The sequence below is a fragment of the Salvia splendens genome, chromosome 18, assembly GCF_004379255.2.
Source record: "Salvia splendens isolate huo1 chromosome 18, SspV2, whole genome shotgun sequence".
NCBI lineage: Eukaryota > Viridiplantae > Streptophyta > Magnoliopsida > Lamiales > Lamiaceae > Salvia > Salvia splendens.
This window is the reverse complement of record NC_056049.1, coordinates 13,756,113-13,772,702: the sequence shown is the minus strand read 5'-3', so window position 1 is coordinate 13,772,702 and position 16,590 is coordinate 13,756,113. Positions and strand designations below refer to the sequence as shown.

Genomic DNA, 16,590 nt, shown 5'->3' with positions numbered 1-16,590 from the left:
GGTGAAAGGAAGAACATCATTACAAAAGCTGCAGCTAACCTGATAATTATAGCCTGGCTTACTTCATCTACAAATAACAAAACCCAACAAAATGGAAAGAGAAAATTAGTAACTTGCTGAACCAATATGCTAACAAGGCAAGCATTTCTCCAGGTATTTAAGTTATTATATAGCACCTGCTATCATTGCATTGCATGCTGCATCAGCAACAGCATAAGGAGTGTCCAAAAGTTTCTTTCTTTATCATCCCCATATAGCTAGACATTGTTAAATGGATTGATTGACAAAAGTACAGGGCCTGCCATTCTCTATGCAAAACAAAGACAAGAAAATGATTTAAGAACAGAGGCAATCAGTATAAACAAACAAAATGAAAAGGTTCTCAAAAATAGAGAATTACATATAAATTATCTTGTAAATATCTAGTCTGAAGATTGTGAAGAACTGAAGGCTCGTTCAAATAACTTAGTTGTGTAAGATCATCTACTTAGTCAAGTATCTGAGGATTGGTTGGTAGAAGGTCTTGAGTGGGAACTGTCACTACCTGTAGTGATAATGCAGTAAGTGCAATGTTCTTGTAGAATGCAACAAAAGCAGTGAAGAGGTGGAAAATCAAATGAACTAACACTTCCTACCGATAGCAGAACCAATGCTTTCTCCCCTGAATTTGATTTTATTTTCCCAGATTCCCAGAGCTCATCATGTCGCAAACACCAACCACGAAGATTCTAAAAATCTTGTCATCACAATCAGTGAGTAGCTGAGAGAAAAATACAATCTGTAAACTAAAATTGCTAAACATTAAGGCAAGATAAAAACGCAACATTCTGATCGTTCATGTGCCCCACTATACTACTTGATGCAGTGCATAGAAAATACAGAGCTTTAACTAACCCAGCCAAATGCTTTAGTGCCGAGCAGAACAATTGCAATGAAATCAAACAAAGGAAAAGTTGCATTCCAACATAATGTAGACAAAAGCTCACGGGTAAGAAAATAGATTAAAGCTCTAATTTGGTTTAGATAACTACCTAATCTCAGGTAATGCAACCAGCACCTAGTTCATAAACCATAAAGAATCCAAATGACCAGTATGATAACAATCTCAGCAAAAGCATTGAATCCTCCTTCAATCTCTTAGCATGAGCAACTGATTCACAACTCTACAAATCGGAAACTAGTACAAGTCAGCTCCAGTTAACGGCTAAATAGGTACGGAAGCAATGATATAAGAAGTACTATTTGGAATGCAAAAAACACACCTTTTTTAGTATCTGGTTCTCAAGAATCGTGTCATGCGGCGATTAGAGTGCTCCATAAGCACTTATCGAAAGGACTGGACATCAGAGGAGGAGAAGAAAGCGTGGATATTCGACGGCCCTGATGAAAATCAGAACTTAATTATCTGCATTCAATCACCATACTTTGAAATAAATGAAGGTATAGATTTTAAAGAGAACAGTAGGCGTACCTTCTGAAGGGAAGTCGGTATTTCTTCCCTATTTATAATATCCCAAAGCAATGCATCAGATTTATCGGGAAGACCCTTCTGATAGTAGCCAATCAGGAGTATGTTCGGCACTCTGATGTCGTATGTGTGGCAAGTAGAAGTCTAGTCATCTAGCACAGCCTTGGCTTCTTCAAGCTCTCCAAGCTTAACCAGAGAAATTTCTGTAAAGCCCACAACCGTATCATTTCATCTTTTTTGCCCTAGATGTGCATAAAGTGAGATCAAGTGATAATAACCTCATCATTTCATCTATTTTCGTCAACACCATTCTTCTACAATGAGAGTCTCAGGGATTTTCCCGAATTTACCTGCTTTCCTGTACAGGACCAAGATGTTGTCATAAGTAATAGCTGATGAGCCATATCCCATGCCTTTTATTCTCTGCAGATGGAGAAGGGCTTTCGTTAAGACTACTTCTCTGACATAACATAACAGCTCAACATAGCACCATCAACCTTACATATTTATGTGCAGAAAGACTGTGTATTATATTCACATGCAAAAGCGCGCATCTTCATATTATTTTAGTATTCACCTTGCATTATTAGAAATAGCATACCCATTTACTGATTTTAGCATGTTAGGCAGCAAGGCCACTGACATCTTAGTCATATTACAGCAAAATTCTCAACACCATTTGTCCATACCGCATGGTTATTTTGAAAAAAATATGTGCATTTGGCAATTGAGCTCAATATATCAAATACATAACGACTGGAAATCAATAATCAGAATCAAACGGAATTGTATATCTTAGGATTAAATTCAATATACAAGAGAAAATTCACATAGTTCGAACTGAATATATAAACATAAAAATCATTCAAATTAGGGATTATCGTGTTCAACGAGCCATTGCTTTTCACACTAAGAAAACAGTGATTCCAAAACGATGGAGTTGTAGCGCTACCTCAAGGGCAGAGATTGTTAGAGAGCTTGAGAAAAGAGACTTGGCAAGAATATGGCTATGATACGGACCGGTCTTGGAAAGTCTACCGCCGAGGAAGTAGGAAAGTAGTTTGCCTTTCACTCGTATCAGGCTAGCTAGGATAACATGAGTTGGGTATATATTGAATGGAAACAAGGCTCAAACATGGTTATCCTATTTGCCCTCTATCCCTATTCCATATTGAACACACCATATGAAGATTACAGGCAAAATAAAGTAACTCGGAATAATGTAGAGAGTGTTTTACAACAAAGCTCAAATCTCACATAATGTGGCTTTTTATCAAACTCAAACTCAATATTCCATCATTCTTAAATCACTTAACTGGAGTCATGTATGTAGTAAAAAACTGAACTCATCAAACAAAAGCACGAATTAATCATCCTAGAAGGTAGGGAATCATGTAGGTACACTAGGTCATGTTTGACATGCTACTGAAACAAATACAGAAAAATACAAACAAAAGCAAGACACAAATGAGCAACACCTCCTCCCACTAAGGCCGTACTTGCAAGTTGGACTTTAGTGTGCAAAAAGACTAAAAACACTGACCAACAAAAAAAAATAAGAATAAAAGAAAAGAAAGGGGGTCACCTTGTTTTGGTAAGCTTCTGCACGTCATGGGATCTGGGCATGTCCTAGATTGGGCAGTTGTCTCTTCTTCCCTTGCATGCTGCTCAGCCTCAACCCTCTCCTACATAAACTCATTTTCTCCCTTGTAAGGGTTCTTGAAGTTGCTGATTTCATCTCCACCAACAGCTCTTTATCATCTTTCTTTGCTTGCTTCACCTTCTTTCTTTTTTTCTTTTTTTTTTTGCATCTCCTTCAGTATAATCAGGCAACTTCCTAATTTTGTTCCCCCTCCTATGTCAGCCTCATTCCTCTCCTATTTCAACTCCTTTTCTCCCTTGTAACAGATCTTGAGGTTGCTGATTTAATCTCCTCCAACAGCGTTTTATCTTCTTTTTTTTTGCTTTCGTCTTCTTTCTTTTTTTTTTCTTCTCTTTTTTTGCACTTTCTTTCTTTCATTTTTTCTTTTTTTCTCTTTTCTTTTTCTCTTTTCTTTTTTTCTTTTCTTTTTTTTGCACCTCCTTCTTTCTTATTAGTCAACTTCTTCATCTGCAAATACAAAAATTAGCAAAACGAAAAGAGAAAATTAGCAACTTGCTGAACCAATATGCTAACAAGGTAAGCATTTCTCCGGGTATTTAAGGTATTATATACCACCTGCTATCATTGCATTGCATGCTGCATCAGCAACAGCATAAGCATGAGGAGTGTCCAAAAGTTTCTTTCTTTATCATCCCCATATAGCTAGACATTATTAAATGTATTGATTGACAAAAGTACAGGGCCTGCCATTCTCTATGCAAAACAAAGACAAGAAAATGATTTAAGAACAGAGGCAATCAGTATAAACAAACAAAATGAAAAGGTTCTCAAAAATAGAGAATTACATATAAATTATCTTGTAAATATCTAGTCTGAAGATTGTGAAGAACTGAAGGCTCGTTCAAATAACTTAGTTGTGTAAGATCATCTACTTAGTCAAGTATCTGAGGATTGGTTGGTAGGTCTTGAGTGGGAACTGTCACTACCTGTAGTGATAATGCAGTAAGTGCAAAGTTCTTGTAGAATGCAACAAAAGCAGAGAAGAGGTGGAAAATCAAATGAACTAACACATCCTACCAATAGCAGAACCAATTCTTTCTCCCCTGAGTTTGATTTTATTTTCCCAGATTCCCAGAGCTCATCATCTCGCAAACACCAACCAGGAAGATTCTAAAAATCATGTCATCACAATCAGTGAGTAGCTGAGAGAAAAATACAATTTGTAAACTAAAATTGCCAAACATTAAGGCAAGATAAAAATGCAACATTCTGATCGTTCATGAGCCCAACTCTTTTTTTTTCATGTGCCCCACTATACTACTTGATGCAGTGCATAGAAAATACAGAGCTTTAACTAGCCCAGCTAAATGCTTTAGTGCCGAGCAGAACAATTGCAATGAAATCAAACAAAAGAAAAGTTGCATTCCAACATAATGTAGACAAAAGCTGACGGGTAAGAAAATAGATTAAAGCTCTAATTTGGTTTAGATAACTACCTAATCTCAGGTAATGCAACCAGCACCTAGTTCATAAACCATAAAGAATCCAAATGACCAGTATGATAACACTCTCAGCAAAAGCATTGAATCCTCCTTCAATCTCGTAGCATGATCAACTGCTTCACAACTCTACAAATCGGAAACCAGTACAAGTCAGCTCTAGTTAACGGCTAAATAGGTACGGAAGCAATGATATAAGAAGTACTATTTGGAATGCAAAAAACACACCTTTTTTAGAATCTGCTTTTCAAGAATCGTGTCATGCGGCTATTAGAGTGCTCCATAAGCACTTATCGAAAGGACTGGACATCGGAGGAGTAGAAGAAAGCGTGGATATTCGACGGCCCTGATGAAAATCAGAACTTAATTATCTGCGTCCAATCACCATATTTTGAATTAAATGAAGAGCGGTATAGATTTTAAAGAGAACAGTAGGAGTACCTTTTGAAGGGAGGTCGGTATTTCTTCCCTTTTTATTAAATCCCAAAGCAGTGCATCGGATTTATCGGGGAGACCCTTCGGATTGAAGCCAATCAGGAGTATGTTCCGCACTCTGACGTCGTATGTGTGGCAAGTAGAAGTCTAGTCATCTAGCACAGCCTTGGCTTCTTCGAGCTGTCCAAGCTTAACCGGAGAAATTTCTGTAAAGCACACAACCTTATCATTTAATCTTTTTTGCCCTAGATGTGCATATAGTGAAGTCAAGTGATAATAACCTCATCATTTCATCTATTTTCGGCAACACCATTCTTCTACAATGTGGGTCTCAGGGATTTTCCCGAATTTACCTGCTTTCCTATACAGGACCATGATGTTGTCATAAGTAATAGCTGATGAGCCATATCCCATGCCTTTTATTCTCTGCAGATGGAGAAGGGCTTTCGTTAAGACTACTTCTCTGACATAACATAACAGCTCAACATAGAACCATCAACCATACATATTTATGTGCAGAAAGACTGTGTATTATATTCACATGCAAAAGAGCGCATCTTCATATTATTTTAGTATTCACCTAGCATTATTAGAAATAGCATACCCATTTACTGATTTTAGCATGTTAGGCAGCAAGGCCACTGACATCTTAGTCATATTACAGCAAATTCTCAACACCATTTGTCCATACCGCATGGTTATTTTGAAAATAATATGTGCATTTAGCAATTGAGCTCAATATATCAAATAAATAACGACTGGAAAGCAATAATCAGAATCAAACGGAATTGTATATCTTAGGATTAAATTCAATATACATGAGAAAATTCACATAGTTCGAACTGAATATCTAAACATAAAAATCATTCAAATTAGGGATTATCGTGTTCAACGAGCCATTGCTTTTCACACTAAGAAAACAGTGATTCCAAAACGATGGAATTGTAGTGCTACCTCAAGGGCAGAGATTGTTAGAGAGCTTGAGAAAAGAGACTTGGCAAGAATATAGCTAGCTAGGATAACATGTGTTGGGTATATATTGAATGGAAACAAGGCTCAAACATGGTTATCCTATTTGCCCTCTATCCCTATTCCATATTGAACACACCATATGAAGATTACAGGCAAAATAAAGTAACTCGGAATAATGTAGAGAGTGTTTTACAACAAAGCTCAAATCTCACATAATGTGGCTTTTTATCAAACTCAAACTCAATATTCCATCATTCTTAAATCACTTAACTGGAGTCATGTAGTAAAAAACTGAACTCATCAAACAAAAGCACGTATTAATCATCCTAGAAGGTAGGGAATCATGTAGGTACACTAGGTCATGTTCGACATGCTACTGAAACAAATACATAAAAATACAAACAAAAGCAAGACACAAATGAGCAACACCTAAGTTGGACTTTAGTGTGCAAAAAGACTAAAAACACTGACCAACAAAAAAAATAAGAATAAAAGAAAAGAAAGGGGGTCACCTTGTTTTGGTAAGCATCTGCACGTCATGGGATCTGGGGCATGTCCTAGATTGGGCAGTTGTCTCTTCTTCCCTTGCATACTGCTCAGCCTCAGCCCTCTCCTACATAAACTCATTTTCTCCCTTGTAAGGGTTCTTGAAGTTGCTGATTTCATCTCCACCAACAGCTCTTTATCATCTTTCTTTGCTTGCTTCACCTTCTTTTTTTTTTCTTTTTTTTTTTGCATCTCCTTCAGTATAATCAGGCAATTTCCTAATTTTGTTCCCCCTCCTAAGTCAGCCTCATTCCCCTCCTATTTCAACTCCTTTTCTCCCTTGTAACAGATTTGAGGTTGCTGATTTAATCTCCTCCAACAGCGCTTTATCTTCTTTTTTTTTGCTTGCGTCTTCTTTCTTTTTTTTTCTTCTCTTTTTTTTTGCCCCTTCTTTCTTTCTTTTTTTCTCTTTTCTTTTTCTCTTTTCTTTTTTTCTTTTCTTTTTTTTGCACCTCCTTCTTTCTTATTAGTCAACTTCTTCATCTGCAAATATCAAAAATTAGCAAAACGAAAAGAGAAAATTAGCAACTTACTGAACCAATATGCTAAAAAGGTAATCATTTCTCCGGGTATTTAAGGTATTATATACCACCTGCTATCATTGCATTGCATGCTGCATCAGCAACAGCATAAGCATGAGGAGTGTCCAAAAAGTTTCTATCTTTATCATCCCCATATAGCTAGACATTGTTAAATTGATTGATTGACAAAAGTACAGGGCTTGCCATTCTCTATGCAAAACAAAGACAAAAAAATGATTTAAGAACAGAGGCAATCATCAGTATAAACAATCAAAATGAAGAGGTTCTCAAAAACAGAGAATTACATATAAATTATCTTGTAAATATCTAGTCTGAAGATTGTGAAGAACTGAAGGCTCGTTCAAATAACTTAGTTGTGTAAGATCATCTACTTAGTCAAGTATCTGAGGATTGGTTGGTAGGTCTAGAGTGGGAACTGTCACTACCTGTAGTGATAATGAAGTAAGTGCAAAGTTCTTGTAGAATGCAACAAAAGCAGTGAAGAGGTGGAAAATCAAATGAACTAACACATCCTACCGATAGCAGAACCAATTCTTTCTCCCCTGAGTTTGATTTTATTTTCCCAGATTCCCAGAGCTCATCATCTCGCAAACACCAACCTGGAAGATTCTAAAAATCATGTCATCACAATCAGTGAGTAGTTGAGAGAAAAATACAATTTGTAAACTTAAATTGCTAAACATTAAGGCAAGATAAAAATGCAACATTCTGATTGTTCATGAGCCCAACTCTTTTTTTTCATGTGCCCCACTATACTACTTGATGCAGTGCATAGAAAATACAGATCTTTAACTAACCCAGCCAAATGCTTTAGTGCCGAGCAGAACAATTGCAATGAAATCAAACAAAGGAAAAGTTGCATTCCAACATAATGTAGACAAAAGCTCACGGGTAAGAAAATAGATTAAACTCTAATTTGGTTTAGATAACTACCTAATCTCAGGTAATGCAACCAGCACCTAGTTCATTAACCATAAAGTATCCAAATGACCAGTATGATAACACTCTCAGCAAAAGCATTGAATCCTCCTTCAATCTCGTAGCATGATCAACTGCTTCACAACTCTACAAATCGGAAACCAGTACAAGTCAGCTCCAGTTAACGGCTAAATAGGTACGGAAGCAATGATATAAGAAGTACTATTTGGAATGCAAAAAACACACCTTTTTTAGCATCTGGTTCTCAAGAATCGTGTCATGCGGCTATTAGAGTGCTCCATAAGCACTTATCGAAAGGACTGGACATCGGAGGAGGAGAAGAAAGCGTGGATAGTCGACGGCCATGATGAAAATCAGAACTTAATTATCTGCGTTCAATCACCATATTTTGAATTAAATGAAGGTATAGATTTTAAAGAGATCAGTAGGCGTACCTTCTGAAGGGAAGTCGGTATTTCTTCCCTATTTATAATATCCCAAAGCAATGCATCAGATTTATCGGAGAGACCCTTCTGATAGTAGCCAATCAGGAGTATGTTCGGCACTCTGTTGTCGTATGTGTGGAAAGTAGAAGTCTAGTCATCTAGCACAGCCTTGGCTTCTGTAAAGCCCACAACCTTATCATTTCATCTTTTTTTCCCTAGATGTGCATAAAGTGAGATCAAGTGATAATAACCTCATCATTTCATCTATTTTCGTCGACACCATTCTTCTACAATGAGAGTCTCAGGGATTTTCTCGAATTGACCTGCTTTCCTGTACAGGACCATGATGTTGTCATAAGTAATAGCTGATAAGCCATATCCCATGCCTTTTATTCTCTGCAGATGGAGAAGGGCTTTTGTTAAGACTACTTCTCTGACATAACATAACAGCTCAACATAGCACCATCAACCTTACATATTTATGTGCAGAAAGACTGTGTATTATATTCACATGCAAAAGCGCGCATCTTCATATTATTTTAGTATTCACCTAGCATTATTAGAAATAGCAAACCCATTTACTGATTTTAGCATGTTAGGCAGCAAGGCCACTGACATCTTAGTCATATTACAGCAAAATTCTCAACACCATTTGTCCATTACGCATGGTTATTTTGAAAAAAATATGTGCATTTAGCAATTGAGCTCAATATATCAAATACATAACGACTGGAAATCAATAATCAGAATCAAACGGAATTGTATATCTTAGGATTAAATTCAATATACATGAGAAAATTCACATAGTTCGAACTGAATATCTAAACATAAAAATCATTCAAATTAGGGATTATCGTGTTCAACGAGCCATTGCTTTTCACACTAAGAAAACAGTGATTCCAAAACGATGGAGTTGTAGTGCTACCTCAAGGGCAGAGATTGTTAGAGAGCTTGAGAAAAGAGACTTGGCAAGAATATGGCTAGCTAGGATAACATGTGTTGGGTATATATTGAATGGAAACAAGGCTCAAACATGGTTAGCCTATTTGCCCTCTATCCCTATTCCATATTGAACATACCATGTGAAGATTACATGCAAAATAAAGTAACTCGGAATAATGTAGAGAGTGTTTTACAACAAAGCTCAAATCTCACATAATGTGGCTTTTATCAAACTCAAACTCAATATTCCATCATTCTTAAATCACTTAACTGGAGTCATGTATGTAGTAAAAAACTGAACTCATCAAACAAAAGCACGAATTAATCATCCTAGAAGGTAGGGAATCATGTAGGTACACTAGGTCATGTTCGACATGCTACTGAAACAAATACAGAAAAATACAAACAAAAGCAAGACACAAATGAGCAACACCTCCTCCCACTAAGGCCGTACTTGCAAGTTGGACTTTAGTGTGCAAAAAGACTAAAAACACTGACCAACAAAAAAAAAGAATAAAAGAAAAGGGGGTCACCTTGTTTTGGTAAGCTTCTGCACGTCATGGGATCTGGGGCATGTCCTAGATTGGGTCTCTTCTTCCCTTGCATGCTGCTCAGCCTCAGCCCTCTCCTACATAAACTCATTTTCTCCCTTGTAAGGGTTCTTGAAGTAGCTGATTTAATATCCACCAACAGCTCTTTATCATCTTTCTTTGCTTGCTTCACCTTCTTTCTTTTTTTCTTTTATTTTGCATCTCCTTCAGTATAATCAGGCAACTTCCTAATTTTGTTCCCCCTCCTATGTCAGCCTCATTCCTCTCCTATTTCAACTCCTTTTCTCCCTTGTAACAGACCTTGAGGTTGCTGATTTAATCTCCTCCAACAGCGTTTTATCTTCTTTGTTTTTGCTTTCGTCTTCTTTCTTTTTTTTTCTTCTCTTTTTTTTTGCACCTTCTTTCTTTCATTTTTTCTTTTTTTCTCTTTTCTTTTTCTCTTTTCTTTTTTTCTTTTCTTTTTTTTTTGCACCTCCTTCTTTCTTATTAGTCAACTTCTTCATCTGCAAATATAAAAAATTAGCAAAACGAAAAAAGAAAATTAGCAACTTGCTGAACCAATATGCTAACAAGGTAAGCATTTCTCCGGGTATTTAAGGTATTATATACCACCTGCTATCATTGCATTGCATGCTGCATCAGCAACAGCATAAGCATGAGGAGTGTCCAAAAGTTTCTTTCTTTATCATCCCCATATAGCTAGACATTATTAAATGTATTGATTGACAAAAGTACAGGGCCTGCCATTCTCTATGCAAAACAAAGACAAGAAAATGATTTAAGAACAGAGGCAATCAGTATAAACAAACAAAATGAAAAGGTTCTCAAAAATAGAGAATTACATATAAATTATCTTGTAAATATCTAGTCTGAAGATTGTGAAGAACTGAAGGCTCGTTCAAATAACTTAGTTGTGTAAGATCATCTACTTAGTCAAGTATCTGAGGATTGGTTGGTAGGTCTTGAGTGGGAACTGTCACTACCTGTAGTGATAATGCAGTAAGTGCAAAGTTCTTGTAGAATGCAACAAAAGCAGTGAAGAGGTGGAAAATCAAATGAACTAACACATCCTACCGATAGCATATCCAATTCTTTCTCCCCTGAGTTTGATTTATTTTCCCAGAGCTCAACATCTCGCAAACACCAACCAGGAAGATTCTAAAAATCATGTCATCACAATCAGTGAGTAGTTGAGAGAAAAATACAATTTTAAACTAAAATTGCTAAACATTAAGGCAAGATAAAAATGCAACATTCTGATCGTTCATGAGCCCAACTCTTTTTTTCATGTGCCCCACTATACTACTTGATGCAGTGCATAGAAAATACAGAGCTTTAATTAACCCAGCCAAATGCTTTAGTACCGAGCAGAACAATTGCAATGAAATCAGACAAAGGAAAAGTTGCATTCCAACATAATGTAGACAAAAGCTCACGGGTAAGAAATAGATTAAAGCTCTAATTTGGTTTAGATAACTACCTAATCTCAGGTAATGCAACCAGCACCAAGTCCATAAACCATAAAGAATCCAAATGACCAGTATGATAACAATCTCAGCAAAAGCATTGAATCCTCCTTCAATCTCTTAGCATGAGCAACTGATTCACAACTCTACAAATCGGAAACTAGTACAAGTCAGCTCCAGTTAACGGCTAAATAGGTACGGAAGCAATGATATAAGAAGTACTATTTGGAATGCAAAAACACACCTTTTTTAGAATCTGGTTCTCAAGAATCGTGTCATGCGGCTATTAGAGTGCTCCATAGCACTTATCGAAAGGACTGGACAATGGAGGAGGAGAAGAAAGCGTGGATATTCGACGGCCCTGATGAAAATCAGAACTTAATTATCTGCGTCCGATCACCATATTTTGAATTAAATGAAGAGCGGTATAGATTTTAAAGAGAACAGTAGGCGTACCTTCTGAAGGGAGGTCGGTATTTCTTCCCTTTTTATTAAATCCCAAAGCAGTGCATCGGATTTATCGGGGAGACCCTTCGGATTGTAGCCAATCAGGAGTATGTTCCGCACTCTGACGTCGTATGTGTGGCAAGTAGAAGTCTAGGCATCTAGCACAGCCTTGGCTTCTTCGAGCTGTCCAAGCTTAACCGGAGAAATTTCTGTAAAGCACACAACCTAATCATTTAATCTTTTTTGCCCTAGATGTGCATATAGTGAAGTCAAGTGATAATAACCTCATCATTTCATCTATTTTCGGCTACACCATTTTTCTTCATTTCTGGGAGAATGAGAATCTAGGGATATTCTCGAGTTGACCAGCTTTCCAGCTTTTCATTTCGGCTACAGGACCATGATGTTGTCATAAGTAATAGCCGATGAGCTATATCCCATGCCTTTTATTCTCTGCAGATGGAGAAGGGCTTTCGTTAAGACTACGTCTCTGACATAACATAACAGCTCAACATAGCACCATAAGTCTTTCATATTTATGTGCAGAAAGACACTGTATTATATTCACATGCAAAAGCGCGCATCTTCATATTATTTTAGTATTCACCAAGCATGAAAAGAAATAGCATATCCATTTACTGATTTTAGCATGTGAGGCAGCATGGCCACTGACATCTTAGTCATATTACAACAAATTCTCAACACCATTTGACCACCCCCATGGTTATTTTGAAAAAAATATAAGCATTTAGCAATTGAGCTCAATATTTCAAATAAATAATGCCAGGAAAGCAAGCAATAATCAGAATCAAACGGAATTGTATATCTTAGGATTAAATTCAATATACAGGAAAAGGAGAAAATTCACATAATTCGAACTTAATCTCTAAAATAAAAAACATTCAAATTAGGGATTATCGTGTTCAACGAGCCATTGCTTTTCACACTAAGAAAACTGTGATTCCAAAACGATGGAGTTGTAGTGCTACCTCAAGAGCAGAGATTGTTAGAGAGCTGAGAAAAGGGAATGGCAAGAATATGGCTAGCTTGGATAACATGTGTTGGGTATATATTGAATGGAAACAAGGCTCAAACATGGTTATCCTAGTTGCCCTCTATCCCTATTGCACATTGACCATACCATATGAAGATTAAATGCAAAATAAAGTAACTCGGAATAAAGTAGAGAGTGTTTTACAACAAAGCTCAAATCTCACATAATGTGGCTTTTATCCAACTTAAACTCAATATTCCATCGGTCTTAAATCACTTAACTGGAGTCATGTAGTTAAAAACTGAACTCATCAAACAAAAGCACGAATTAATCATCTTTGTAGGTAGGGTATCATGTAGGTAGACTAGGTCATGTTTGACTTGCTACTAAAATAAATACATAAAAATACAAACAAACGCAAGACACAAATGAGCAACCCCTCCTCATACTAAGGCCGTACTTGCAAGTTGGAGTTTAGTGTGGAAGAATACTAAAAACACCAACCAACAAAAAAAAAGAAGAATAAAAGAAAAGAAAGGGGGTCACCTTGTGTTGGTCAGCTTCTGCACGTCAAGGATCTGGGGCATGTCCTAGATTGGGCAGTTGTTCAGAATTGTGTCAGCCTCAGTCCTCTTCTACATAATCTCCTTTTCTCCCTTGTAACAGTTCTTGAAGTTGCTGATTTCATCTCCTCCAACAGCTCTTTATCTTCTTTCTTTGCTTGCTTCACCTTCTTTCTTTCTTTTTTTCTTTCTTTTTTTATTTTGCATCTCCTTCTGTCTAATCAGGTAACTTCCTAAGTTTGTTCCCCCTCTTATGTCAGTCTCATTGCTCTCCTATTTCAACTCCTTTTCTACCTAGTAACAGTTGTTGAGGTTGCTGATTTCAACTCCTCCAACAGCGCTTTATATTCTTTTTTTGCTTTCATCTCCCTCTTTCTGTTTTTTTCTTTTCTTTTTTTGCACCTTCTTCTTTCTTTTTTATTTCTTTTTTCCTTTTTTTTTGCACCTCCTTCTTTCTTATTAGTCAACTTCTTCATCTGCAAATATAAAAATTAGCAAAACGGAAAGAGAAAATTAGCAACTTGCTGAACCAATATGCTAACAAGGCAAGCATTTCTCCAAGTATTTAAGTTATTATATAGCACCTGCTATCATTGCATTGCATGCTGCATCAGCAACAGCATAAGTATGAGGAGTGTCCAAAAGTTTCTTTCTTTATCATCCCCATATAGCTAGACATTTTTAAAAGGATTGATGGACAAAATATACAGGGCCTGCCATTCTCTACACAAAACAAAGACAAGAAAATGATTTAAGAACAGAGGCAATCAGTATAAACAAACAAAATGAAAAGGTTCATAAAAATAGAGAATTACATATAAATTATCTTGTAAATATCTAGGCTGAGGATTGTGAAGAACTGAAGGCTCGATCAAATAACTTAGTTGTGCAAGATCATCAACTTAGTCAAGTATCCGAGGATTGGTGGGTTGAAGGTCTTGTGTGGGAACTGTCACTACCTGTAGTGATAATGCGGTAAGTGCAAAGTTCTTGTAAAATGCAACAAATGCAATGAAGAGGTGGAAAATCAAATGAACTAACACTTCCATCCAATAGCAGAACCAAAGCTTTCTCCCCTAAGTTTAATTTTATATACCCAGATTCCTAGAGCTCATCATGCGCCAACACCAACCACGAAGATTCTAAAAATCATGTCATCGCTAACAATGAGTAGGTGAGAGCAAATCAATTTGTAAACTAAAATTGCTGAACATTAGGGCAAGATAAAAATGCAACATTCTGATCGTTCATGAGCCCAACTCTTTTTTTTCATGTGCCCCAGTATACTACTTGATATGGTGAATAGAAAATACGGAGCTTTAACTAACCCAGCCAAATGCTTTTGTACCGAGCAGAACAATTGCAATGAAATCAGACAAAGGAAAAGTTGCATTCCAACATAATGTAGACAAAAGCTCACAGGTAAGAAAATAGATTAAAGCTCTAATTTTGTTTAGATAATGCAACCAGCACCTAGTTCATAAACCATAAAGAATCCAAATGGACAGCATAATAACCCTCTCAGTCCTCCTTCAATCTCTTAGCATGATCAACTGCTTCACAACTCTACAATCTGAAAGAAGTACAAGTCAGCTCCATGCTTATCAACGTTTCTCATTAACAAATTAATCTAACTACCTGAAATTCATAATCAAACAGCTGAATCAGAATAAGAATTAAGTAAACATTCTCTATCTAAATTTTATGTGTTTTTTTTCTTTATGTCCAATTGGTTCTCATTGTTTAATTTAAAGTCTATATAAAAACTTAATCTATGATTGACAGGTATATGATCACAACACTAAGTAATATGATGGTTTATTCCTAGATTCATTTTTTAGGTTACTCAATTGTTGGATAAACTGAAATTACATAGTGATTAATATTCAGTTTTAAAACTTAAATATGAGATAACAGTACATGTAGATTCCTGGTTTTAGACACATGATCCACTTTATTTCATCCAAATGTGACTGAAGAAAAGCATCCGAGGAAAAAAAATAATTGATTTTTTGTCTACTGTGAATATGATATCATTCAGGAGTTTAAACCCAAGCATGAGTCCTTTCGATTTTTCCTCAGATCTGTTAGGGTCTTCACCAATATGTGACAATCATGTAGAAAAAATATTTTTCTAGGTCTGGGAAAGGGATTTTAATTACCTTTTGTCGTTTAGAGCCGTCTGTTGCTTTATTCTTCCATCGGATGTTCCACCCCCTTCATCGGCACTCGATCCCTTATTAGTAGCCTCATATCTGCTAAGGTTTTTACCAAATGTTAGAATCATATAGAAAAACAAATTTTCTAGGGTTGGGATAGAGTTTCGGATTACCTTTCGTGTTGATTGCCGCCGCTTATTGCGCGTTTTCGCCGGAAAGTCCATCGCTTCCGTCGTCCTCTGCTTATCGAGGCCGCGAACCAAATCTTTTGCTCTATATGTTTCCAAAGATTCAGTTTTAGAAGTCAGTTCTAAAAGCAGAATAGGGCTATTGGGTAGCCGTTTAGGCGACCTTTTGAGGATTGATGGTGTGGTGTGGTGTGGTGTGGTGAGGCGGAAGGCGTCGTTGTGCTGGGGGAAGAGGGCGGCGACGGGAATGGGAGCGGGGTGAGGTTTTCATCTGGAGTCGATTGCTTTTCTTTTTTATTCTATAGTACTCCGTTTTATTTTAATTATCTTTAATCACAATTACGAGCATTGTTAGGTTAAGTAAACTAATGAGATCATGGTTTTGGGATTAATTGGATTAACAGGTTTGGGCCACTTGGAATTGTTATAGGCGTTAGTTTTAATACTTGGGTTTATTCTGTATTAATTAATTGGGCTGTTGTGTTTGAGATTTGGGGATATAAATTGTTGGGTATAGATATATATTATATTTTTTTTGGCCTGTTGTTACTGTATTTTATATTAAAGAAAAATAATTTGAGAATCATATGTAGCATTCTTTTTAATTATTATGTTCATTTTTATTAATATTTTCGTATGGAACTTTATTAGATCTTGATGATCAATTTTGGTGTATAAATATGAGTATTCTTTTTTTAATTATTAGGTCCATTTTATAAGTTTAGGTATGTCATTAGTTTAATTCTATCTTGCATCAGATTGTTGTTTTGTTTTTAAACTGACTAAATTCTTTTTTTGTAGCTAAGTTGGTGTTCGTTCAAGTTTCAAAGCTGAGTGATGTTGTTCTTGAT

At 36.4% G+C, this 16,590-nt stretch overlaps 1 long non-coding RNA gene across 7 annotated transcripts in view; it reads right to left on the bottom strand.

Moving 5' to 3' along the window:
- Nucleotides 1–15,875, bottom strand: part of LOC121777220 — a 68,823-nt gene extending 52,948 nt beyond the window's left edge. The window contains exons 1-21 of one of the 7 annotated variants that reach the window (XR_006045408.1): nt 11,403–11,428; nt 10,997–11,080; nt 10,765–10,905; nt 10,535–10,672; nt 9,905–10,425; nt 8,439–8,825; nt 8,230–8,372; nt 7,999–8,130; nt 7,582–7,674; nt 7,350–7,490; nt 7,116–7,254; nt 6,490–7,006; nt 5,287–5,431; nt 5,012–5,211; nt 4,799–4,916; nt 4,568–4,699; nt 4,149–4,241; nt 3,917–4,057; nt 3,687–3,824; nt 3,054–3,578; nt 1,819–1,891 (exon numbers count right to left, since the gene is read on the bottom strand). This is a non-coding gene — a long non-coding RNA (uncharacterized LOC121777220). Of the gene's footprint in view, nt 1–1,818; nt 1,892–3,053; nt 3,579–3,686; nt 3,825–3,916; nt 4,058–4,148; nt 4,242–4,567; nt 4,700–4,798; nt 4,917–5,011; nt 5,212–5,286; nt 5,432–6,489; nt 7,007–7,115; nt 7,255–7,349; nt 7,491–7,581; nt 7,675–7,998; nt 8,131–8,229; nt 8,373–8,438; nt 8,826–9,904; nt 10,426–10,534; nt 10,673–10,764; nt 10,906–10,996; nt 11,081–11,402; nt 11,429–11,844; nt 12,045–12,119; nt 12,289–13,375; nt 13,869–13,976; nt 14,116–14,207; nt 14,352–14,433; nt 14,535–14,865; nt 14,959–15,554; nt 15,651–15,724 lie in introns of those variants that run through there. The other 6 variants (XR_006045411.1, XR_006045412.1, XR_006045409.1 and 3 more) reach the window with 6 other exon arrangements.
- Nucleotides 15,876–16,590: the final 715 nt, after the last annotated feature.